General features: G+C 46.3%; 1 protein-coding gene across 1 annotated transcript in view; it reads right to left on the bottom strand.

The window, feature by feature from the left end:
* The window catches only part of LOC139393122 (muscarinic acetylcholine receptor M2-like), a 73747-nt gene extending 47725 nt beyond the window's left edge, over window positions 1-26022 (bottom strand). The window contains exons 1-2 of the mRNA XM_071141487.1: window positions 25875-26022; window positions 21558-21708 (exon numbers count right to left, since the gene is read on the bottom strand). The gene's annotated coding sequence lies outside the window, so the exon portion shown is untranslated. The remainder of the gene's footprint in view (window positions 1-21557; window positions 21709-25874) is intronic.
* Window positions 26023-26630: the final 608 nt, after the last annotated feature.

Here is a 26630-nt window from a genome sequence, read left to right as displayed (position 1 = left end):
AATGAGTGGAGAACAGGAGGAATTCTTAAAGAAAAACCAACAGGTCTGTGAGAGCCGGAATTCTAACTGGTTGGTAGGTGATCAAATACCTATGTCATGCAATAAAATGCAAATGAATTACTTAAAGATCATACAATGTGATTTTCTGCATTTTTGTTTTAGATTCCGTCTCTCACAGTTGAAGTGTACCTATGATAAAAATGACAGACCTCTACATGCTTTGTAAGTAGGAAAACCTGCAAAAATCGGCAGTGTTTCAAATACTTGTTTTCCCCACTGTATATCACACACATATTTCAGATAATGAAATACAACCTGCCAGCCTGTTGAGGAGGACTAATGAACTACCGACCGTGAAGTCTATAAGATTTTATTTCCGATAAAAATTCATAAAGACAATCTAAGCAAACGACACGCAATATACCAGGCCAGACCTATTACTTTTCAAATAAACATTAAGGTATGTACATTTCAAATCCATAACGACACAGCAGGGTGTATGCCTCACTGTCAGTTAGAAGTTAACTAGTTCTGTGTAGCCAAATAAAGGACTTAGGATTTAGGGTCTCCCTTAAGTTGCTGTAACTCATTGGTTGAGATTTAAACACGACCCGTGGCTGTGCACATTTTTAAGCCAACCTAAGGCTGCGCAATTTCACACATGAAAATACACAGAGCTCATGCATTAAATATCTGCTTAGCTCAGATACAGGATGGATGTTAATGGCCCAAGCTTGAGGGTGTGAGCTTTGGCAAACAGATAATCTTCTCTATTTGCGATGAATAAAAACTGGATCATAGGCAATATGTAACTTTGCTTGACAAAGAACTTCAAATGCGAGCAATATGCACACTTTTGAAGCTCCATTTCCAATATATTTGACCAAAAGTCTTTCTCATTCGAAGACAAAATGGACAGGTTTCCTTGGGTCAGATGTAAAAGTCCATTTGGAGTGAGGAGCCATTAGCGTGCAGTCATGATCCAACACTCTGTTTGTCGTCACATTCTGGGTGTCCTTGTTAGATAAAGCACAAGCGAGATTAATGGAGCAGGGGCCAATGCTAACAGTAGAGCCACCTTCACATACCAAACATTAGTTGTGAAGAGTTTCAAGATATTTTAAGGGAGAAGGAGTGGTGAAAGGGAGGTATTTGTTGCTTTAATACTTTCATGAGTAGAACTGATAATTACAGTTGTGTATGATGGCCAGGGACTTTGTTCAAGGGTGGAACATGTAACTGCCATGGGATTTGCTCTCTCAGCCCTACTGCTTGAATTATAGTCTCCTTCTCCGACCCTAAAGCACCTGTAACCCATGATTTACATAATACATACACTCCACTAGACTAAACTAATTATGATACGCAAAAGTGGCTTTGGCCGTCTCACATGTAAATGAGCACGGTCTAAGTTCAACATGACACATCTAAAAAAAAACATGCCACTTTGAGAGCATTTCCCCCGAGCACTCCGTTACCCATAGTTCCCTATGTGGTGCCAACAGGCAGCCTAACAGGCAGCCTGATGTTTAAATGCTAATTTTGTGTCGCAGCACCTTGCAGAAATCAAAAGACTTCTGAAAGCTCTTCACCAGCCGCCACATGCCTGTTAAAAACACTCCTGGGACTCTACCTTAAGTGGAGAATGAATGTAACACCTGCTTGTGAACCGAACCGCAGGCTGCTAAAGAACACAAGGTATTCAAATAAGGAATAAAAAAGACAACAGTTATTAGATGAGACATAAGTCCTGTGGCTACGGTCGTGTTTTGTACACTGTCATCCCAGAGCAGATTCAAATATGATATCGTGTTCTGTTTATGGGACGCGGGTGTGCGTGTTACGACACATTCTGCCGGACAATATCCTACTCTGCCTGTTATGAGTAATCACACTGAAACAAGAAGGCAGTGAAGAACTCACAAAGCCCCTTAGAGATGAAATGGCACCCTTGATGCGTGGCAGGAGTGATGGACGTAATTTTCTCTTCAATGCAGATAACGTAACGAGTCCATATGTAGAACCAGATCGTTTCACTTCGCATTGTGCAAAGTCACATTGTCCAAATTATTTGTCCCCTGGTGAAAATGTGCTTAATGATCTTTGTTTCTGTGGCTATAATTCATTAAATGAGTCTAATAGGAGACGTCGTTAGTTCGATCAGACACACGTAAAGGAAAGTACACTCTGGTGAGAGCTGATCATGTGGAACGGGTTGGAGGAATTTGCATCACAAGTTCTTATTCCTCTGGTTAAGGTATTTCTGGCTCTTCAGGGAACACCTCAATTCTGACAGTGACGGTCACATGATGACGATACTGGAAATTCATTGAGATTACATGACATTTTGACATTTTGCCCATTTTGCTGATGGAATATTAGAAACCATTCAAGGCCTTACATTAGTGTTTTGCACATCCTCGCTATTTTGAACATAAGCTATATTTCTCAACATCTGGTTAGTTCCTGATGCAGATTGCTAGCTGACTAAACATACAAGTGAGGCAGCTTGTAAAGTACAGATATGGTGATGAAAGACATAAGGAGGCAGCTTCTGCTGAGTTCCAATAAAGTTGAGTTCTTCTTCTCTGTCTGTGGCGCTCTTCTTCTCTGTCTGTGGCGCAAGCTGTATCTGTCCTGGTTGGAGAGTTATCTGTGTGTCAGTGAGAATGCCCATCAGGGCTGTGAAGTGTGGTCTTTGGTTCTCCCTGGATCCTGTCTGGCTGTGGCTGCTGTCTTTGTCCATACACCATCACCTTAATCTTCCCTCATGAATTACCCTTCCCTCTGGGGAGGAGGCTTTGATTTAATAAAGCCGCCTGCCTGTCCCAACAGACTGTGATCGCTGATTTACTCTGGGCCTGGCTGGTGCATCGCTGTGTGTGTGTGTGTGTGTGTGTGTGTGTGTGTGTGTGTGTGTGTGTGTGTGTACAGGAGGGTCATGTGTAAAAATGAAAGTGTGTGTACGATTATGTGACTGAATGGTTTTGTGAGGTCAGAGCTTGTGTCCTTGTGTTGGGTGTTGAACATAATGATCTGAACTACTGTAGTAGGTTAGAGGTCATCTGGTGGTTGAGGCAAGGTTTAGATTATAGCCTATCACTTGTACATACTCTATTACACTTTGTAGCTGAGAATACGCAACTCAAGATTGAATTGAATCTACTAGGGTTTAGCTGCAGAACATCTGAAACTAATTACAATCTAGACTTTACCCCCCTGTGATTTTAGTGGTAAACAGAAGCTTTTGAGGTAAACAGTAAATTAAATTGATTCTGATTAGGCAGATTTAAGATATCACGTAAAAGTAAGTTATGCTATTTCTACCGCCAGTGCCTGTAAATTTAAGCTGTTAGTTTAAGTTACCCCATTCAACCTTGTAAAAAAGCTGCTTTCGGGTAGCAGATATAACGGAGAAACTACACCCTACTCCTTTACTCTCTCAGAATCCCCCTTATAAATATGTCAGCGGCTCCTCTCTCTCCCCTGCCGGTAGGTAGAGTACAGGTGGTGAAGTAGGAAGGCCCAGAGGGCTCTCTGTACTGAGAGGATGCCTGCCATCATCACCCCTCCTGGGTCAGTACAGCGCCAGAAGGGCCAGGGGAGCTGCGGTGCTGCGCTGGCTATAAGACGTCTTAATGAGGCCCTCTGTCTCTCTGACATGCCTCTACGGCGTCCTGACTGGGTGACAGAACCATTTATCTGGGAAATCAGCTTAGCCCTCCCTGTAGAGGGGTGCAGACTGCAGATAGGTGCGGAGCATGCTCACACAGTATAGCAGACCTCCATGGGTGTCTAAATAGGCAGCTTGCTATGACATTGTGCAGAGAACGATAATCTCAAGAGAGATGTTAATACACGGCAAATAGGAGACATGACGTTATACTTCAAATTGTCTCTGGTATGACCATGCAAATGGTTTCATCGGTATTCTACCCAGGGGGTGCCTTGGAAACCCCCCAGGTAGAATAGTTTGCATCATGAACAATGGGGGATTGAACCCATTTATATTATGTTTTTAGAGTCATTGCAATTTCCCCTCACACACTCCCTGGTGAAATTGATGTTTTATGTCCAAAGACTAGCATTTCCATTTGATACCCCTTAGAGACTAGTTTAATTCTCCTTTTACAGAAAAATATGCTTGCACCGCTATGAACTATGTTAAGTGCTTTGAAAATACCTAATAGAAAGCATAACCCATTAAACAGACCTGCCAGTGTTTCCATTTTGAAATTCTCGGGATGGAGCACCCACAATGCAATGTTCTAGTATTCGGCGTCCCTCAGCGCCAACTGCCAGGGCCTGTTCCAAGAATGGGCTGCTGCTTTATCACGGTTCAGTATGACGAGGCTTGCCTCTCAGGGTTCTGGGGCTGTTATAGATCTTAGGGTCTATTCTTAAATGTTTGTCAATGAGAATCACCGATTTAGCAGACGTCTTAACCAGCTCTCCCTGTTGTCTACTTTGTTCCTTCCTCCCAGCTGTAGTGCTTGTCTTTGCTCGCTTCCTTCTTTAACGTCTTGATTATACCATTTGGAAAAGCTGCTCGTCAATCAGCCTCTGCTGGTGTGTGACGATAGGCTACATCTCTGCAATGCAGAGCTCTCACTGCTCTCTATTCCACATCTCTGTATATTTGTTAAAATGATGGATATCTTTGTATTTACTTGAATTGTTATTCTCAGACTGCCTTCCCTAGATATTGATCAACCTCAAATGCTCTCAGCAACCGTTAATCCGTCACAGATGAGTTGCTTGCAGTTGTCTAAGAAAGTGGTGCATGCTATTTTACAGGCACATACCGTACAGATGCGTTTGTGTTTTTATCCATGGGTGAATATGTCTGCAGCAGCTTGTTTATTCCGACGTACCGGCTCAGACACCGGGGGCTGGAGTTGACTGTGTTCAGACAACACATCGTCTTGGCTGCTCCCTGTATGAATACCAATGCAACTGAATCAAAGAGAGTGATTAGAGGGGTCTGTTGTTTAACCCCAGGGCCGAGCGCTCCAGTTATTAGTTTGTTTACTTAGCCATTAGCATTGCTTTCTGTTTTTCTCTCCCACTCAGTATGTCCCAGTATATTCCTGCTTTGTGTTAACTGCGCTCATTAAGGAGAACGAGGAGAATGAGGAGAACGAGGAGGCGGAAGGCCTTTCCCGTCACGACGCCAGCGAGGTGATTTAGAGAATGACAGAGAATGACAATGCAAACATTATAGTAGTTGACCCTGGTGCAGGTAGAACCCGCGGCTGGCACTTGTTGTCTTTGACCTTGTCACTCATAGAGTTGTCATACCTATGACTGATACAGGTTAAGTTGAAGCTGGCCAAGTGAGCAGTCCCTACACTGATACCATGAATTACGAAATGGTATTCCATGTTTTCCTGACTGACTACATCAACTCTTTTTTGTGTGTTATTAATTTAGCATGCGGGAGGAAGATTATGTTGAAACAGCTGTTGATCTTTCATTGTGCTGTTTGGAAAATGCATTGTGTTCTATTTTGGACTTCTAATATTCTTGATATGATTTAGAGACTCTTCTCTCATCAACTGAACAACAACGAATTTGGCTCTGTACTTGGAGATGACTGGCAATCCTCAAGCATGACATCCATACAGAAACTAGCGTAATGGACTGAAGGATTCATTTATGTTGGTGGAAGACATTGACATGAGGGGTGATTGCTTTCTGAATCTTTCTCTGGAACTAGCGTATATAATTATTCACAGTCATAAAACCTCCATTCAACCAGTCTTCTATTGCAACGTTTCAATCAAACGCTTCCCCTCTTGTACGTTTCCCATGTAATCTGTTTATGAGGCAATTTCAGATTTATGCGTAAACAGCCCAACAACTGGACAATTAGCTCAATGCCAGATGAATATCAAAGATATGATTTGTCCCCCCTGGCTGCCGTCTGACTACTAAAATGGCCAGTTGGAGAATGGACCCCCCATTTGAATGGCTAAAGGAAGCAGGCAGTGAATACTACAGGCTAGTAAACCGGCCTGATAATGACATTCGGAGGTCAGGGGATTTGTTTTTTTCCCACATATTATCTAAAACCTGATAAGCAGGTCTGTTCACTCTGTGCTCTCGGACAAAACCATGCAGCCTCTGCATATTTATTCAACCTCGTCCCATCCCCCTAGAAATCCCTGCTATTGAAAAGTGGGCTTTTACAGTGTTCATCATCCTTTGGAGGAAAGCAGTCTATTCTGCTGAGCTCTGACTTTACACTGGGATAAAAAGATTTCTGCCTTAAGTTCAGGGGAGAGCCTGAATGGTGCGAGGGTTAGCCAGCCACAGGAGGGCTTATAAGAAGTGAATAAATATTCAATCCAAGTCATAAAGGTTAGCTCACACATTATGGCCAACCACTGTCTTTCACCATCCAGCACAGTGAGGTTTGATTGAACTACGACCCCTCTTTGATCAGGCTAATCTTGATGGCAATACTGGACTTTCCTTTCAAACCTACCATTATTAAATCTATGTAAATCAGACCTAAACATCTGAAGGCTGTGAGAAATAGGAACGGTACGTGTGGAGCGCTGTATGAACTCATCATCAGGCAGTAGAGTGAATCAACGGTGGCACTCCCAGAGGTTTAGTAGCTAATGGGAAAAGAACGGAGGAGGGGTTTTCTCTGAGATAATAGAATTACATTCACAACTAGAAAGAATTCTGGCGAGGAGTCTTTCTAAAATTACATTTCCCTCTGCAAGAGGAATAGCAGGGGATATTCCTGGAAAAGCAGGCGAGGATATCTGGGTGAAACAAAGTTTACAGGATAGAGAGGACGTCTTCTCTCTCAACTCTGATGTAATACTATCTGAGGTCAGAGGTTACTACAGTGACAGAGATTTAGGCTATTCTGTTCCCTTTGAAGTTTACACGATGCAATTCTCATAGCTTTCCTGTGAACTCCTGGCAGGAACATATAGGAATATACAGCTTTTTTGTGTGAATGAATGCATTGTTTACGCTGTTGATTTGTACTCTGTGAGAACTTGTACAGTTTGTATGTTTGACGTTGCAATTGCTGCAATACCGATGGCATCTCATTGGCTCTTATTAGATATTGCTATTTTGCATTGTTTGGTTCCGTTTCCATTGAGAATTGGTTTGTGTTTAATGGATGAAACACTTATTTTAAAATTGACTTTTTGTTTTCTAATTTCCTGCCATAACAATGGCCATAGTAAATGCAAATGCTGTTGTCTACGAGAGAAAGTATGGGAATAACTACTGAACCTAGTAAATGTATTTCGCTTGTTAATGAGGTCAGGACATCCCATCTCCAACATCAGTGACACTCCCACGGGCTAAGACCAGGACATTGTGTTGTCATCTACAGTGAACAACGCACTGGGATGGATTATCAGAAAACAAAAGGAACTAGAATGTTTAGTATTCAGAAGGTCTGGTCACAATCTGCCAATGGCAAAAACTAATTTGTCCTCAGTCCTCTCCCCACCTCGGCCCTATCTTCAGGCCCTTCAGATAAATATCCCAACATATTCCTTCAGCATTTATTATTTCACTGTTTTCCACTGTAATGTTTATCTTGCCCGTGCAGAATAGCCCTCTGCTGTCATGTCCATGTGGGAGAATTGAATTCTTCGGTGAGTGGTGAAGAGGACGTAACGTTCGTTCCTGCACGGCACTGATAACTTTCTGCATTTGACCACGTATTGTGTCGAGCCGAGTGGCTCCTGAAAGCAAAAGTACTGTAAGTTGCTTCTTCCCGAAAGGACGCTAAATAGATTCAAATGCGGACAAAAGTTTTGAAAAGGAAACAGATGAGATTGAATTAGGGCAGACTTGAAATGTGAATGCGATTTTATCTTTCAATTTCCATATTTTGTTGCCATGTTTAGGTACTCTTCAAGGAAATAAAAACAATTTCACACACGCTTTCCGTACAAAAAAAATGAATTCATAATGAAATCGGAATGCATAATGCATTACCTATCCATTGTGATCAAGTTTGGAAGGCATGTTTCGAATAGTCAGCAGTTTATTTCTCAGACTCAGGTTCTAACAATGGAAAGTTCTGGGACTCAGGTGGCTTTCTAATGAATTAGTCAAGCCTTGATATGAAAACCTTGGCTGTCAACTGGATGGCACCCAGGTCTGCTGCTTTTGCAAACGGCAAGAGAGAAAGTTCTGGAAATGCTCCATTGACATCCCGGTGATTGGTCATTTTTTGCCTCTGTCTCGCTATTTATTTCCATCTCTCACTCTCTTAGCTGGCAATCCTATCTACAAAGTCATATTTTTCTCTGAATGAAACTTTCAGGGCAAAAATAAAAGCTTAATAATCATGAACTCTGTAATCTGAGTAGGTTTATGTGTACGTGGGGTTTTGACCCCAAAAGTGTGAAATACCACTATTGGAACTGGCCAAAACAGGTGGCTTAGACACCATTTCCATGCATCAAGTCACCCCTCCCAAACTCTCTCCATTCCGCAGCCATTTTCCGGAATGATTTCTGAGGATAATAGCACTCACAAATCATCCGCTGGGCAGTGGAGTCTGGGAAATTGATGTCCCTTCATTTCAAAACAATGGAGGTGCCTTATGAGGGGGCTCATGATGTCATAACTTCAGGGGCTGACAGACTGGGCAGGGAGAGGGAACGTGGCCCGTGGACGGGTGCAGGTACGACTCAATCAATCCCTGTACTGGGGAGACGCGGGGCTGTGGTCCAAGTAGCCAGAGACATGCTCAATCACATCTCCTCACAGTGAACAAATTGACAGCCTTTACTCTGGGTATCAGCCCCTCCTAATCCCCCCAGTCTGCCAGCCTCTCTTTCTCCTTCCCAATCTTACATTCACAGAAACAGGTAATTCAAAGGACAATCTAAGACCATGTACCTCTTCATTCTTCACACTGCCTGCCCAACGCCTCATTGGGTCAACCGGGCAAAGCATTGAGATAAAAAGTTTTTCAAAGTTGCATGATGTGAGTGAGTGAGTGAGTGAGTGAGTGAGTGAGTGAGTGAGTGAGTGAGTGAGTGAGTGAGAGAGTGAGAGAGTGAGTGAGTGAGTGAGTGAGTGAGTGAGTGAGTGAGTGAGTGAGTGAGTGAGTGAGTGAGTGAGTGAGTGAGTGAGTGAGTGAGTGAGTGAGAGAGTGAGAGAGTGAGAGAGTGAGAGAGTGAGAGAGTGAGTGAGTGAGTGAGTGAGTGAGTGAGTGAGTGAGTGAGTGAGTGAGTGAGTGAGTGAGTGAGTGAGTGAGTGAGTGAGTGAGAGAGTGAGTGAGTGAGTGAGTGAGTGAGTGAGTGAGTGAGTGAGAGAGTGAGAGAGTGAGAGAGTGAGTGAGTGAGTGAGTGAGTGAGTGAGTGAGTGAGTGAGTGAGTGAGTGAGTGAGTGAGTGAGTGAGTGAGTGAGTGAGTGAGTGAGTGAGTGAGTGAGTGAGTGAGTGAGTGAGTGAGTGAGTGAGTGAGTGAGTGAGTGAGTGAGTGAGTGAGTGAGTGAGTGAGTGAGTGAGTGAGTGAGTGAGTGAGTGAGTGAGTGAGTGAGTGAGTGAGTGAGTGAGTGAGTGAGTGAGAGAGTGAGTGAGTGAGGTGTTGTCGCAGCAGTTTGGTTTTATATGTCTCTCAGTCCACCAATATACAGTCAGGCAGGCTAATATCAGTGTGGATTAAAGAGCTGCTGGGGGTTGTGTGAGAGACATTGACTAAGAAATAATTAATGCAGGCCAGTGGAGGAAGACGATAAATCTCCCGTTTTTGAGTCCTGCATGCAATTTAGATGTCTGGGCATCGTTGGAACGGACGTTCCACTGATTTAAACCCACAGATGAAATGAATAAAACGTAATATTTGAGGGGAAATTCAAATCATCAAACCCCTTCTGTGTTCTTTTGAATTAATGTTGCTCCCCTGTAGGTTTATGTGAGAGCAAGGGTTACCACACCTTCCTAAGAAAATATTTAAAAAGCCACTTACATACTGGATTACTCCAAACCAAGGGTGAATTGGACGTTGATTGACTTGGCTGGGTTCCTGGCTACACACCTGGTCTCATACATACGTTTTGAACGAGTCGCCCCACGGTAGTAGAACATTTTCACACCGGAGGCACTGTGTCCTGCCTCACCAAATCCAACCATCACTTCAAAGAGACAGGACAACGGTGATCTTTGCATGACGGATGGGGCTTTCCTGGCTCTAAGCACTGGGGAATGAGTCGCTATGCATATCTGGGTCTCGCACACCATGGCATTCCAACAGTCACAAATAACACAGACACTAGAACGTCACCCAATCAGGATGTAACCAGCCCCACCCCCGTTCAATGTAAAATGGATGCCTCGTCTGGTTTGTGGAGATCATAGCAAGGCTGGCAGGATACGCATCCGGGGGAATGTGAGGAGACCGTGTGTGGAGTAATGACGTGCTTTCCCTGTGCTGTCACCGAGGCTATGGCATGGATGGCTGCTTTACAGACTCTGAGCCGGGGACTGATGGCAGAACGTGAAGAAAACAGACGGGGGAATCTCTGTCTGCTTACGTTCGTCAGCGAGGGTCACTGTCATGACCAATCCTCTGATGTAAATGAGGCTAACCGCACCGTCTGGAGACACACACACAAACACACACACACACACACATACACACCTATCTTTCTCAGAACAGAGCACATCTCCAGGGCTGTCAGACAGGGTCGTGAGGTTAAGGGAGGTTGGCGCGGCAGAGCAGGCTGACTGTCAATGCTGTTGACAGCAAGATGGATGAACCAATACTTGAGGGAGCAACGGGCCCACTTTCCCTGTTTCGTTAACACACTGTCCTGTTAGGCATGGATGTCTCCCAAATGTACTAACCCTCCTTCATCATCCTTCATGACGTGCTATCATCCACCTTCATTTCTTAAGACATCAGCATACACTCATACACATCCTATCATAAACACCCCCCCCCCCCCCCCCCCCCCCCCACTCCCCCTCCTCTAAACCCAAACAGTACGCTTTTCCCCCGTTCAGGCCTCCGGATCCATATATGAGAAGTTATTGGGCCAGGCCGGCTGGAGGTAGCACAGTCATTTCTCACCACTCTGTGCCTCGGAGGAGAGTCGGTGATCCCAGTCAACATTAACATCAGCTTTCTAGAGCAGGGCCTCCATTAAGAACCAGCTGCATGGGAAAAGCCCATCACTGCGCTAAGAGAACACACAAGGGGAGGGAGGGAGATGGAGACAGACAGGAAATATGAGGCGACTGTGGGGAGAGGAGAGGGAGAATAATGAACAGAAACAGAGGAGGAAGGAAGTCAGGTTGCGATGGAAAGGAGAACAACTGAAGCAATAAATCACAAGTTAATAGATCACTGGAAAGACGTCCCCAAGGGATCTCTTTCCAGAGCCACGAAACTACACAGCTTAATTCTCAATTAACTCGGGTTAAGAATCCGGTTCCCTTGGGATTAACCAAGGTATGTGATGCCTGATGTGATGGCAGACATAACGATTCTATACAGCCTGTTTAACATCATTTTGCTCACAGGTTGATACCGGGGACTGTCACTGTCAACACACTAGGAGACAGGAGGCCAAATTGGTTTGGATCTATGGAGATGTATTCCAAATCAGGTATAAGTCAACTAGGAAGGCTGATGCAGAGTAATAGTGTTACTACTGTACCTTTCCATCATAGACAAAAAGTGCTTGCGTTTGATCCTCAAAGTCTAAGCCACTGTCATCCTGTTCACACAGGTTAAAATGTTATTCATTGTTTAAAAAATAAATGATTCTCATTCATGCCACCTAGGCTTAATGCTCTCTCCTGACATTATCGCTGAGCAGAGTTTGAGTGCAGTTTGTCATTCCACTGCCCAAAACTGTGGAAGCTGTCACACGCCTCCAGACTTCAGTCAATAAGCAAGACCACTGGCTCGCAGAAATGTTCTCTCACCATGCACATAATAATGAGAAGGATCTGAGTGACCTTAAAGGCAAAATGAGGCAGTTGGGTCGACAGCACCACTCTGCCAACACCAGCCAATTCAGAACCAACGTCTGTGGAGTAAAGAATGCATTGAATGCACTTACGTTTAGCCTACTACATCTACACAGTGTTTGTCTGATGGAATAAAGAAGAGCAGATTTCACATTCAACTTTTTTTCTGCATGTATTCATCTTTATACAAGCCTATTGTTATATATCCACGGACTTTCTGTTATTTACAGAAGAAAGTAGTTACTCTTTGGCAACCAATCCCTCCCTTTTCCCTGTAGTGCCGTTTAACTGCAACAAAGACAGCATTGCAGCCTGCTGTTTATACTCACAGCGGGATTTGCTTGTTGAAACGAGCTGCAGGCTTTTCTCTAATGAAAGCCAGGGGTATTTAAGGATGGGAACTGACTAGTAAAAACTGCAAAACATGATTTTTTAAAAAGGACATTGGATTTTGTCTGTACCTACCGCCACCTCAGTAGGCCAAAACGTCACAGACACACTCCTCACACGGCATCTGGTCTGATATATATATCTAGGATGATATACCATCCTGACTGATGAGATAGACCAGCAGGACAATACCCAAATACCTTCCACCTCCACGTTCACGGAACACGTTGAAATGGTCTCCTGCATTCTTACTGCTCCCATTTATCTCTTGACTCTGAGCTGAAGCCCCTCTGATTTTGTCCTTGAATTCCTTTTTTATCGCTTGCTTGCCTGTTCACTGTTCTCCACTCATCTTCGTATCACCTGGCCTGACAAGCCCAGAGTTTTTCTCTGGTTGTGCTTGTTCTTTTTCTTCAGCGTACTGACTCTTTCTGGAGAGGTCTGTCAGAGGGTGTGAATTACGGGGTGCGGAACGACACCGAGAATATATTCCTGACACACTGTATTCTCTGGGCTCCCTCTGCAACCTTGTCTCTGTCAACTCAAGTAACAGCATATCAGACGGGGCCGTTCAGTTTGACACGGCTAGCTGACTCAACGGGGAGTCTAAAGATAATAACGGAAATAATACATAAACCCACAGAACTCGCATATAAATACCACATTGAATCAGCGGGGGGATGGCCGGGCACAGTTCCTAAAACACACACAAATAGCTGAAATACACTCCTTCTCCATGGCATTTATTCCAAATGTCAATTCAGCCACCTGGAAAGAGTTTTGTCCACAATGGTTTCTTCATGAATGTCGGGTCGAGTCATGGATCTGTGTGCAGCAGGTCTATAGGCCAAATGGCTGGTCGTTTCTCTCACTGACAGCCTGAGGTTGAGAAAGTTAGCTAGATATCTAGGTATTGGATGATCCGGACATGTTGTGCTTATGGCTTAGTCTCTGAAATCTCATGTCTGGAGTCGTCCTGGTCTTGTTTTGATCGTGGAAGTATCTCATGATCCTGTTTCCTCTTCGTCCCAGTCGCTCTTCCTCCTTGGGATATATCTACATCCTCCAGTGATTTCCCTCCACTGTCCCCCCGGGCACAGCTAGACACACATCTTTCCTCTTTCTGAGAAATAACAAGAAAATAACATATCTATGAAATGCCACCCAAGACTAACAAGGCAGCGGTATTTACAACCGTTATCTGGACTTTGTCTTGCGTTTACGTAGAGTTAGACAGAATGGACAGCCGCAGTAAATCTAACCAGCTGAGCACATAAAAGAACTGGGCTTTACTACACAACATAGTGGATAAAGACACAAAAGGTGAGATGAGTTATACCTGAAGCTACAGTATAAACAGGTTTGCACTCACAAATGCACAAGAATCAACTGAGGCACTGCTGAATCTGTAACCTCAAATGATCATTGCCTGCATTATTAGTATTACTCGGTTTTAACACAACATGATCCACCACTTCTGGGGTAGGAATGTTGGGCCAGTAACCAAAAGGTTGCTGGATCGAATCCCAGAGCTGACAACAACAAAAATGCAGAAGACACATTTCAATTGAATGCATTCAGTTGTACAACTGACTAGGTATCCCCCTTTCCCTTCCTGCTCCTTAAATTAGTCAGCGTCTTGGACAGGAGCATTTTTCTCTGCTATGATTCCGTCATTATCTTCAGAGCCTGTGTTTAGCTGGTGAGAGCGTGTGGGCCTGTACAAAATGGAGCTTTTGTGTGAAGCAGTAGTCTCTCCACTACTCTAATTGAAGTTTAATTTCGCACATTGCCTTTTTTTCTCCTCTGACACTGGGATAGGAGTTGCTTTGTAAAATTGCATGGGCAATTTTGCTTCTTTGACACATTCTGCAGTTCTGAATATTCCCTAAAAAAATTATAGTATTTATGTTGCAAGAGGCTCGCAACAGTACTAAATGCAAAAATGGATTGATGCTGTAATTTCGTGCCACTTCCTTTCAATGGTACGTTTTGGCAGTATCTACTGTACAGAGAACTAAATAAAACATTCTAGTTTTGACAAGAGTGGGGGGCATTTAGGGCTCCTTAATGGACGGAGGACAGGACCAGGGCAAAGGTGACAGAATCACAGAGGTTTACAATAATAGGATTTGTAATTAAGATGTTTAGGCCTTTTAGGAAGACAATTGAATTTAAAGTGTGAGAATGACCTTTAAAACCATGTTAGTCCTTTAAATAGGGGCTGAAAACACTTAGTTCTTGAAAGTGAATGGCTGAGGATGGGAAAACAACAGATCCACTAGGACAGGGGAAATGCTGAATTAATTAAAGAAATACACATCATTAACCTATAACCTTGGTAGACATGTCAACCTTTGTGGGGAGCCCAGTATCCAGGAGAAAGAGGTCATCATTGTAAGGTACACTCTTAGAAAAAAGGGTTCCAAAAGGATTCTTCAGCAGTCCCCATAGGAGAACCCTTTTTGGTTGCAGGTGGAACTCTTTTGGGTTCCATGTAGAGCCCTCTATGGAAAAGTTTTTACATGGAACCCAAACGGGTTCTACCTGGAACCAACAAGGGTTCTTCAAAGGGTTCTCCTATGGGGACAGCTGAAGAACACTATTAGGTTCTAGATAGCACCAGATGATGACGGTGATCCAGGGAATGGTGAATGAAGAAAAAAGGACCGGCAAAGGACGGACGGACGGGCGTGTGTGTGTGTGTGTGTGTGTGTGTGTGTGTGTGTGTGTGTGTGTGTGTGGGTGTGTGTGTGTGTGTGTGTGTGTGTGTGTGTGTGTGTGTGTGTCGTGTGACTATGAGTGTAAGTGTGTGTGTATCTGTACGTGCTTCCTGGAGTGTGTATGTCAAATGTTTGAGATGCTATAGTTCTTTCTGACATAACACAAACCCATTCAGACAGTCTCACTGGTCCTCTTAGTGGCTGTGAATGATTAAAGGCCCAGTCCTGTCAGACTCTGCCTGAAAGAGCTCAAACTCACCAGGACTTTAGGGAGACATTTTTCAGCCTCGTATCATCGTCCCTCTTCCTGTCTAATTGCTCGTTAGTGTTCATACCCCGAAAGAGGAGAAATTGTCACAAGGCTCACTCACAAACATCCACAGGGTCAGCAGCAGCAACAGCAGTAGCACTGTAGTGGAAAACGTCCCTATAGAGCAGTATATTCTGTCTGGGCAGAGTTGATAACAATAACTGCCAGATGAGCCAGGCTGGCTGTATCATTATCTACCTACTGAGTCTAGGGGGGGATTGGGAAAAATAATCACCCCTTAATATAGTACTTTCCCGTCTTGGACTCATTCTCTGTGACCCTCGCCATCAAATGTAACTCCAATAGCCAACCTGTGTGTGAGAGGTCAGAAGGCAGGGAGGGAAAACCATCTCTCCATGTCTTCTGTCATCCAATCTTCCAATCCTACATCATGGAGGAATTAGATCTGGCTGGAAAATTACAATGTCACTGCTCCGCCATGGTTCCAACGGGAGCGGGGACTGCTGAATGTTTATGGAGCCAATAATAATGGAGCTAGAAGAGCAGGGCCGGATTTATCCGGTGCCGAGGCTTAGTGCAATTAAGCACCGGGAATGGCAGCCGGAATTATTACTGGATGAGTGGCAGGACTTATGAACACCTGAGGCTTCCTCAGCTGTGTCTGAGAACCGAAAACAGGCAGAAAAATATATTGTGATATTGATGGCACTACTACTTAGTAGTACTACTATTACTAAGCAGTCTTGGTTCTCTGTTATGGTACAACAAAGGGTTCGGCACTGTTTACAGACAGCAGTGGGGAAGCTCGTTCTTCCATCTCTAAGCTGTGTCCCAACAATAGCTGATAGGCTAGCTGCTAGCCCACGGGTAAATGCAGTGAACCCTCTTGATTAGAATGGAACAGCGTCACGGTGCACCACAAAAACACTGCAACCTTTTAGAAGCCTGCCTATTTCAGAGGGAGGGGACCAGGAAAGAGACTTAGAGAGAGAGAGAGATACATTGTGGATGATTCATTACAATGATATCAACAGATCTTACAGTTTCTCCGGCCATGATTAAAGCATGTTGACATTTATTGGAATGAATCATGTCCTGGAGGTGGAGCTGAGCGATTTCCACTAGACGGGCCAGCGGCAAAGTCAAAATTGGCTATATATTGTTAAGAAACCATGAAAACCAAAATGTGCTTTTTGGTCTGAATTTAAGGTTAGGGTTAGGCATAAGGTTAGCAGTGTAGTACAGGTTAGAGTTTCGGTAAGGGTTAAGATTACGGTTAGGGATGCGTTTAAAATCCGATTGTATGACTTTGTGGCAGTGCCAGCTAGTGACTACCCCGCAGAGCTTCCTCCAGTACATGAGTCATCCCAATAAATGCCAACCTGCATGATTTAAAGTATTCAGGTCTCCCCCTGTGGGGCACTAAACAGATTACCTAGAACCAATTTTGAAGAGTTATGGCTTCTGATGTATTCTATCAAGCTTTTACACTACAATCATCACTGGGTTCGTCTGAGGTAGTGTAATTCACCACCATATAGACTAGAGAGCCCTGAAATACTAACCAGCAAGCTTGGATTTTACAACCAATTACAGGGTCACTACATCTCTTCAACATTTGTTATGCACAGAAGAAGAAATACGACATACCGCTTAGTTCAACGACCTTCTATAGTCTTTGTAGGAAATGCAATGACACTATTTTATTTGATCCATACTTCACAGTGCTAGACAAAGATCTGGAGGAGCATCACTCAGTGCTGTGGAGTTCCTCCGGTACACCCCATATAAGTTCTGACTCCTTCAACGTCAGATAAATAACCCATCACCTGCTCCAGGTGTAATGACTGCTGTTATGACAGCACAATTCAGCTGGATTGTATTTGCCGTGACAGGTTTGATTGCCTGATTTTTTCCGATGTTGCTTGACTAGCCCCACCACCGCACCACTGCTCGATTAGCCCCACCACCGTACCACTGCTCGATTAGCCCCACCACCGCACCACTGCTCGATTAGCCCCACCACCGCACCACTGCTCGATTAGCCCCACCACCACCGCACCACTGCTCGATTAGCCCCACCACCGCACCACTGCTCGATTAGCCCCACCACCATCGTACCACTGCTCGAATAGCCCCACCACCACACCACTGCTCGATTAGCCCCACCACCGCACCACTGCTCGATTAGCCCCACCACCGCAACAATGCTCGATTAGCCCCACCACCGCACCACTGCTCGATTAGCCCCACCACCACCGCACCACTGCTCGATTAGCCCCACCACCGCACCACTGCTCGATTAGCCCCACCACCACCGTACCACTGCTCGATTAGCCCCACCACCGCACCACTGCTCGATTAGCCCCACCACCGCACCACTGCTCGATTAGCCCCACCACCGCACCACTGCTCGATTAGCCCCACCACCACCGCACCACTGCTCGATTAGCCCCACCACCGCACCACTGCTCGATTAGCCCCACCACCGCACCACTGCTCGATTAGCCCCACCACCGCACCACTGCTCGATTAGCCCCACCACCGCACCACTGCTCGATTAGCCCCACCACCGCACCACTGCTCGATTAGCCCCACCACCACCGTACCACTGCTCGATTAGCCCCACCACCGCACCACTGCTCGATTAGCCCCACCACCGCACCACTGCTCGATTAGCCCCACCACCGCACCACTGCTCGATTAGCCCCACCACTACACCACTGCTCGATTAGCCCCACCACCACCGCACCACTGCTCGATTAGCCCCAACACCGCACCACTGCTCGATTAGCCCCACCACCACCGTACCACTGCTCGATTAGCCCCACCACCGCACCACTGCTCGATTAGCCCCACCACCGCACCACTGCTCGATTAGCCCCACCACCGCACCACTGCTCGATTAGCCCCACCACCACCGCACCACTGCTCGATTAGCCCCACTACCACCGCACCACTGCTCGATTAGCCCCACCACCGCACCACTGCTCGATTAGCCCCACCACCACACCACTGCTCGATTAGCCCCACCACCGCACCACTGCTCGATCACCCCCACCACCGCACCACTGCTCGATCACCATCGCACCACTGCTCGATTAGCCCCACCACTGCACCACTGCTCGATCACCACCGCACCACTGCTCGATTAGCCCCACCACTGCACCACTGCTCGATCACCAACGCACCACTGCTCGATTAGCCCCACCACCGCACCACTGCTCGATCACCACCGCACCACTGCTCGATTAGCCCCACCACCGCACCACTGCTCGATTAGCCCCACCACCGCACCACTGCTCGATTAGCCCCACCACCACACCACTGCTCGATCACCACCGCACCACTGCTCGATTAGCCCCACCACCGCACCAATGCTCGATTAGCCCCACCACCACCGCACCACTGCTCGATTAGCCCCACCACTGCACCACTGCTCGATCACCAACGCACCACTGCTCGATTAGCCCCACCACCGCACCACTGCTCGATCACCACCGCACCACTGCTCGATTAGCCCCACCACCGCACCACTGCTCGATTAGCCCCACCACCGCACCACTGCTCGATTAGCCCCACCACCACACCACTGCTCGATCACCACCGCACCACTGCTCGATTAGCCCCACCACCGCACCAATGCTCGATTAGCCCCACCACCACCGCACCACTGCTCGATTAGCCCCACCACCGCACCACTGCTCGATCAGCCCCACCACCGCACCACTGCTCGATTAGCCCCACCACCGCACCACTGCTCGATTAGCCCCACCACCGCACCACTGCTCGATCAGCCCCACCACCACACCACTGCTCGATTAGCCCCACCACTGTACCACTGCTCGATTAGCCCCACCACCACACCACTGCTCGATCAGCCCCACCACCACACCACTGCTCGATCAGCCCCACCACCACACCACTGCTCGATTAGCCCCACCACCGCACCACTGCTCGATTAGCCCCACCACCACACCACTGCTCGATTAGCCCCACCACCGCACCACTGCTCGATTAGCCCCACCACCACCGCACCACTGCTCGATTAGCCCCACCACCGCACCACTGCTCGATCAGCCCCACCACCACACCACTGCTCGATTAGCCCCACCACCGCACCACTGCTCGATTAGCCCCACCACCACACCACTGCTCGATCAGCCCCACCACCACACCACTGCTCGATCAGCCCCACCACCACACCACTGCTCGATTAGCCCCACCACTGCTCGATTAGCCCCACCACCACACCACTGCTCGATTAGCCCCACCACCGCACCACTGCTCGATAGCCCCACCACCACCGCACCACTGCTCGATTAGCCCCACCACCACACCACTGCTCGATCACCACCGCACCACTGCTCGATTAGCCCCACCACCACCGCACCACTGCTCGATTAGCCCCACCACCGCACGATCAGCCCCACCACCACACCACTGCTCGATCACTACCGCACCACTGCTCGATCAGCCCCACCACCGCACCACTGCTCGATTAGCCCCACCACCACACCACTGCTCGATCACTACCGCACCACTGCTCGATCAGCCCCACTACCGCACCACTGCTCGATTAGCCCCACCACCGCACCACTGCTCGATTAGCCCCACCACCACACCACTGCTCGATCAGCCCCACCACCACACCACTGCTCGATTAGCCCCACCACCGCACCACTGCTCGATTAGCCCCACCACCGCACCACTGCTCGATTAGCCCCACCACCACACCACTGCTCGATTAGCCCCACCACCGCACCACTGCTCGATTAGCCCCACCACCGCACCACTGCTCGATTAGCCCCACCACCGCACCACTGCTCGATTAGCCCCACCACCACACCACTGCTCGATCAGCCCCACCACCACGCCACTGCTCGATCAGCCCCACCACCACACCACTGCTCGATCAGCCCCACCACCACACCACTGCTCGATCAGCCCCACCACCACGCCACTGCTCGATTAGCCCCACCACCACACCACTGCTCGATCAGCCCCACCACCACACCACTGCTCGATGAGCCCCACCACCACACCACTGCTCGATTAGCCCCACCACCACACCACTGCTCGATCAGCCCCACCACCACACCACTGCTCGATCAGCCCCACCACCACGCCACTGCTCGATCAGCCCCACCACCACGCCACTGCTCGATCAGCCCCACCACCACACCACTGCTCGATTAGCCCCACCACCACACCACTGCTCGATTAGCCCCACCACCACACCACTGCTCGATCAGCCCCACCACCACACCACTGCTCGATCAGCCCCACCACCACGCCACTGCTCGATCAGCCCCACCACCACACCACTGCTCGATCAGCCCCACCACCACGCCACTGCTCGATCAGCCCCACCACCACACCACTGCTCGATTAGCCCCACCACCACACCACTGCTCGATTAGCCCCACCACCACACCACTGCTCAATCAGCCCCACCACCACGCCACTGCTCGATCAGCCCCACCACCACACCACTGCTCGATCAGCCCCACCACCACGCCACTGCTCGATCAGCCCCACCACCACACCACTGCTCGATCACCACCGCTGGGTTACTGCTCTAAAGGCCTCCGTCCGTTGATTCAAACACACAACCAACTAAATGTAAACTTTAAAAAATACACCTTTGCTCCTCGCTGCTATATCAAATGCACCCCTGGTGCCAGCCTCTCGAACGTTCATTTAAAAGTGAGCATACATGGTGCGTACATGGTGGGAATGTATAGGCAAAGCTAGGAGTGCATTTTGTGTTAATTTTGCAATTGTATTCAACAAGTGACTAATCATCATGCCTGTTCTGCTCCCACCCTCAGCGGGGAAACATCCTGTTTTCAGGGAAACAGTATTTTCAAACTAGCTTCCTTTCCCCTTGAAAACAGAATGTGGCAACCCCGCTCGGGTGTTTATTTTATGCCTGCTACCTTAGTTTGCTCTGCTTCTTAACAGCTGCTCTATCAAGTGAGGCAGGGAACCTGTAGGACTTCAAGAGCTGTTCAAGTGGCCCCTCTCAAGCAGATACTTGATGCTCTCCTAACAGACCATAACTCTATAGATGTCAAATATGCAAAACATGAAATCCATCTAGGAAAAGTTGAACTACCTAATTGGTTCTGGAGCAGCAACAACTTAAAAATCACACTAGGTCATTAATCTTAATTACAATTGTCCACCATACCTGCTGGTGGCATCGGCTCACTGCATGTCATGAAGGGGTGAGGAACTCCAGCTGAGCTACTGTACAGTAAACCTCCACTTCCACTGTCAAACAGTCTCCATTGTGTTCAGCCCAGGAAGAAGTCTCCGGATGGGGTCAACTTGGGGTGCCCCTATAGAGAAAACACACAAATAGCATCTCACTGAATGGTAACTCTCTCTGCCAAATAAACATAGCCCGTCAATATGTCCCACCTTTAGGGGGATGACTTTGAACAAACTCCACATCTATCTCATGGTTGGTGTAGATACATTGGAGAATGAGTGTAAAACAAAAATGAACAAGTATAAAAAACGACCTCATAGGTAAAAATGAATAAATCAATAGCTCCCTACACACAAACTCAAATCCCATTCTTCCTCTTTACTCACATTGTTAGTAAGCCAGCATGTCATGCACAGCAGCCCATATTCACACTGATACAGATCTCCAAGTCTATAGAATATAGGTTATGAGCCCTATACAGCGTCTTACCCTAAGGGTATGCCTTTACAGTACAGTATGAGATAATCATGGTCATAAACCACAACGGCATAGGGAAATTATGCTTACTCTTAGTGGTTGCGTCTCTAATGTGATATCGATCATGTATAATGATGGGAATATATTGACAGTCCGATCCAACAGGTCCCAGACGTGCTCAATGGGATTGAGATCCGGGCTCTTCGCTGGTATGGCTGGTGGCATTGTCATGCTGGAGAGTCATGTCAGGATGAGCCTGTAGGAAGGGTACCACATGAGGGAGGAGGATGTCTTCCCTGTAATGCACAGCGTTGAGATTGCCTGCAATGACAACAAGCTCAGTCCGACGATGCTATGACACATCGCCCCAGACCATGACTGACCCTCCACCTCCAAACCGACCCCGCTCCAGAGTGCAGGCCTCTGTGTAATTCTCATTCCTTCAACGATAAACGTGAATCCGACCATTACCCCTGGTGAGACAAAACGGTGACTCGTCAGTGAATAACACTTTTGCCAGTCCTGTCTGAACGGTGACTCGTCAGTGAATAACACTTTTGCCAGTCCTGTCTGGTCCAGCGACGGTGGGTTTGTGCCCGTAGGCAATGTTGTTGCCGGTGATGTCTGCCTTACAACAGGCCTACAAGCCCTCAGTCCAGCCTCTCTCAGCCTATTGCAGACAGTCTGAGCACTGATGGATTGTGCTTTCCTGGTGTAACTCAGGCAGTTGTTGGTGCCATTCTGTTGCTGTCCCGCAGGTGTGATGTTCAGATGTACGATCCTGTGCAGGTGTTGTTACACGTGGTCTGCCACTGCGAGGACAGCTTTCCATCCTGTCTCCCTATAGCGCTGTCTTAGGCGTCTCACAGTACGGACGTTGCAATTTATTGCCCTGGCCACATCTGCAGTCCTTATGCCTCCTTGCAGCATGCCTAAGGCACGTTCACGCAGATGAGCCGGGACCCTGGGCATCTTTCTTTTGGTGTTTTTCAGAGTCAGTAGAAAGGCCTCTTTACTGTCCTAAGTTTTTATAACTGTGACCTTAATTGCCTACCGTCTGTAAGCTATTAGTGTCTTAATTACCATTCCACAGGTGCATGTTCATTCATTGTTTATTAGGCATTGAACAATCATGGAACACAGTGTTTACACCCTTTACAATGAAGATCTGTGGAGTTATTTTGATTTTTACGAATTATCTTTGAAAGACAGGGTCCTGAAAAAGGGACGTTTCTTTTTTTGCTGAATTTAGGTTACTCGTGCATGTTATTTTGCGAATATTGCGCAAAGGCAATACAAATAACCATTCTGTTAAAGGCTCTTAATTGTGAGCACCAGAATGCACCCTATCAGCCAAGCTGTACCAGAACTAAATACACTTTGCAAGAACCAAACCACTACCAACAATTATTCAGTATTCAATTGGTCTAGTGTTATCTGCCCAGTCTTTATCTCACAAAACCAATTAATTTCAACAATGAATTCAGGGTAACATTGTTCCTAATAATTACCAGTGCACTTACGCAAGTAAAAGAGAGAGTGCAGAGTCCGTGCCTTTATGTTATAAATGATGACCACGCTTTTCAACCTGCACCTGGACCTCAAATGCATCAAGTGCACTAATTAATAAAACACACCAGACACATTAACAAGAGGTACATTTGCATTCGCCTTCAAAGGGTTCGCCCCCTATCCAATCTGTTAAATGGCCAACGTCATTTAGAATTGGGAGACCAATAAGTAATGCAAGCACAGATTCTTCACCTATAAAATAAATGTATTTTTTCTCATCACCTATCAACTCGATCAAAAACAATCATATTTCACAGGTTACAGGCGGGACAGTCGAGACAGTGTGTCTTTAACCCGATCTGATAAATGCATATCCTTATGTGAGTCTATGGGGCTATTTATGAATAGCCAGGCACATTTATTCTCCCGCAGTGTGACCAGAGTTTTATTGGAGATCACAGGGACCCATACATCACATGGGGATGGTAATCGATGCAAAGCACATTTTTATTTTCCAACCTCAAAAGGCTTGACACGACTGTGACGTTATCGTGAGGAATTGCACCAGCTTCCAGCGACCTCAAAACACAAAAGCAGTGGCTCATTTCAAAACTTGATTTTGACGCAATTTCGGAACACATCATGCAACCTAGATAATGGGGCAAGCCCCCTTATTTGATCTGTTGAGAAATCTGGAATCGCTCACTGATTTCATTCCTGTTAATGCTGTCAGTTGTACAATCATACAATCTGCTAATCTGTGTCAAAACGCACCAGCCATATTCCAAACTCATCCTTCGGGGTTGCTCGCGCAGTGCCAAGCGCGCTTTTACGCGCACATTCAGTGAGACATGCAGCTTCATCACAGTTGAACAAACCCTGTTTTTTGTCGTTAAATCGATCCCCTTCTCCCATCACCACTGCAAAACAACCATGAGTAAACTCATTGCGCATTGGGTGAAATAATTGAAAATCCCATATCCCAGCACGTATGTTCATGTAGCGTGCTGTCCATTTATAGTTATGATGGTGGGATGCATAAATTAATGGAGTCTGACGACGAAATCGACAAACTATTCCCTGTCTTCCTTTGTGGGGTAGGGGACACAGCAATACCATTCTGTATGGACAGAATCGTATTTGCACGAGGTATGAAGGTCTCCAAATCAAGGACATCGAGTCAAAATCATGCGTCAACTTCCGAATGCTTCATACTTCACTGCAAAATGACTACGATTATTTTATATTTTTATTTACATATATAAACACATTAACATATACAAAACACAAATCAATGGCATATTTAAATGGTATACCCTCTTTGTGTCGCATAATAGAATAACATCTTAACGCAATACAGTTGTACTAGCCCAAGCGGGAAATTCGATACGGTTGAACTTGCTTTGAAAAACAATTTGCCAACTCTGACGAAATGCTTTCTGTCTTGCTGGAGAGGTGCCTGGCACGAGGATGCGCAATACCATTCCTATAGAGAAAGGAACCGCTCCATGGATGGATCGCCAACAGACATGCAAATGGTGGAAAATGTAATATTCCATTTATGATCATTGTAATTATTAAGACAACTAATGAACGATGTATTATCGTAACATTGTATACCACATTTGTATATATCGTTTCATTTTTGTTGGATGCAGAAACAATCCACCGAAAAGAAGATATGGATCATATGAGAATAAAATAGTTTTTACTTTTCCAAAATAAAAGAGAATCATTCCAATATTGACGACAACAGCAGGTAATAGAAAACAATGTCCATAGCACTATGATCATTTATTTATTTGCTAAGCTGAATTTCATTGCGTAATGTGACAATTCCATTCCGCATCATGGCATGGCACAATATACAGATACCCATGTCTAAAGCGCAAACCATCTCCACTCCCATGTCACTGATAAACACGTTTATTACATCCCCCGATAGGAAATATGACTCCTATGCGACATTGTCTATTGTATAGCATCGGTTGATTCAGTATAATGTGGTGAATGCCCAAGAAAGACCCTCATATACCATAGGTCAAGTCGAACTTTGCTTGTTGCGCACAAAGTTCTGTCACTATCCTGCCACGACTGATGCTGATACATTATGCATGTATCCCAAGTAAATTGATATAAAAACTTCCAAAGGTACAGACTACTATAAAGATTGCACAATTACATTACACACGAATGTTATGCCCCGGTACACTGACTGAGCGAATTTTAATCGTGTGCATTTCTCTCCATTCTCTAACCAAACATCATTAAGTTTTGCGGGACATATGTTGTTGAGTTAATTACCTGCTCTCAGGCTTTTCTGCTACTCGTGCAGCGGGTTTCCTTCATCCGGTGCTCTCTGGAAGTCAGTTGGTTCGCTTCATCACACGGCTGCAAGTCTGAGGACATGCTTGTAGAGTAAAGCTGGGGAGGCAAAGATAGCTTCTTGGCTGGAGAAAGTGGCGAGGGAGGAGATAGCGTATGTGAGAGACAGATAGAGAGAGCGGGAGAGTTAGAGGGGGGCGGTGCACAGTGCAGAATTTCATAGAATATTTGTTGCCGGTGAAATCCACTGCGTACCTGTCTTGCTTTTTGACAAACAAAACATACGGTGATGTTATACACTGATTGTATGCAGAGTTGCAAACTGCGTGATAATTATATTGTATACTACACAAATGATATATGTCCTATCATGGTTGCATTGTTTGTGCGCTGTATGTTCCAAAATTGATTTGAATTACTTGTGAAATGGCGTCTGGGTAGCCAAGGCTGTTCGTTTCAGCGGATTACGTGAATGCCTTTCAGCACCATGGAGAGCGCACACGACGCCTGAGCAAGAAAACTGGGGGAGAAAGTCAATAAGAAGGCAAATCTGCTGGCTGATCGTCTTCAAAACACACCTCTGCAGAGGAGGATTTAAAGGAGTTTAGCCATTTGCCCGTACGTGCTGAACTGCACATCACTCTCAGTGATATGAGATTTGTTTAGCCGCTGGTTATAACGATTTAACCTACCCCAGAACAATGCCTACTCATGCTCTATGAGCGCAGCTTTGAC

Source organism: Oncorhynchus clarkii, chromosome 33, assembly GCF_045791955.1.
Source record: "Oncorhynchus clarkii lewisi isolate Uvic-CL-2024 chromosome 33, UVic_Ocla_1.0, whole genome shotgun sequence".
NCBI lineage: Eukaryota > Metazoa > Chordata > Actinopteri > Salmoniformes > Salmonidae > Oncorhynchus > Oncorhynchus clarkii.
Note: the sequence above shows the minus strand (reverse complement) of the source record. Positions and strands in the feature narration are given on the sequence as shown.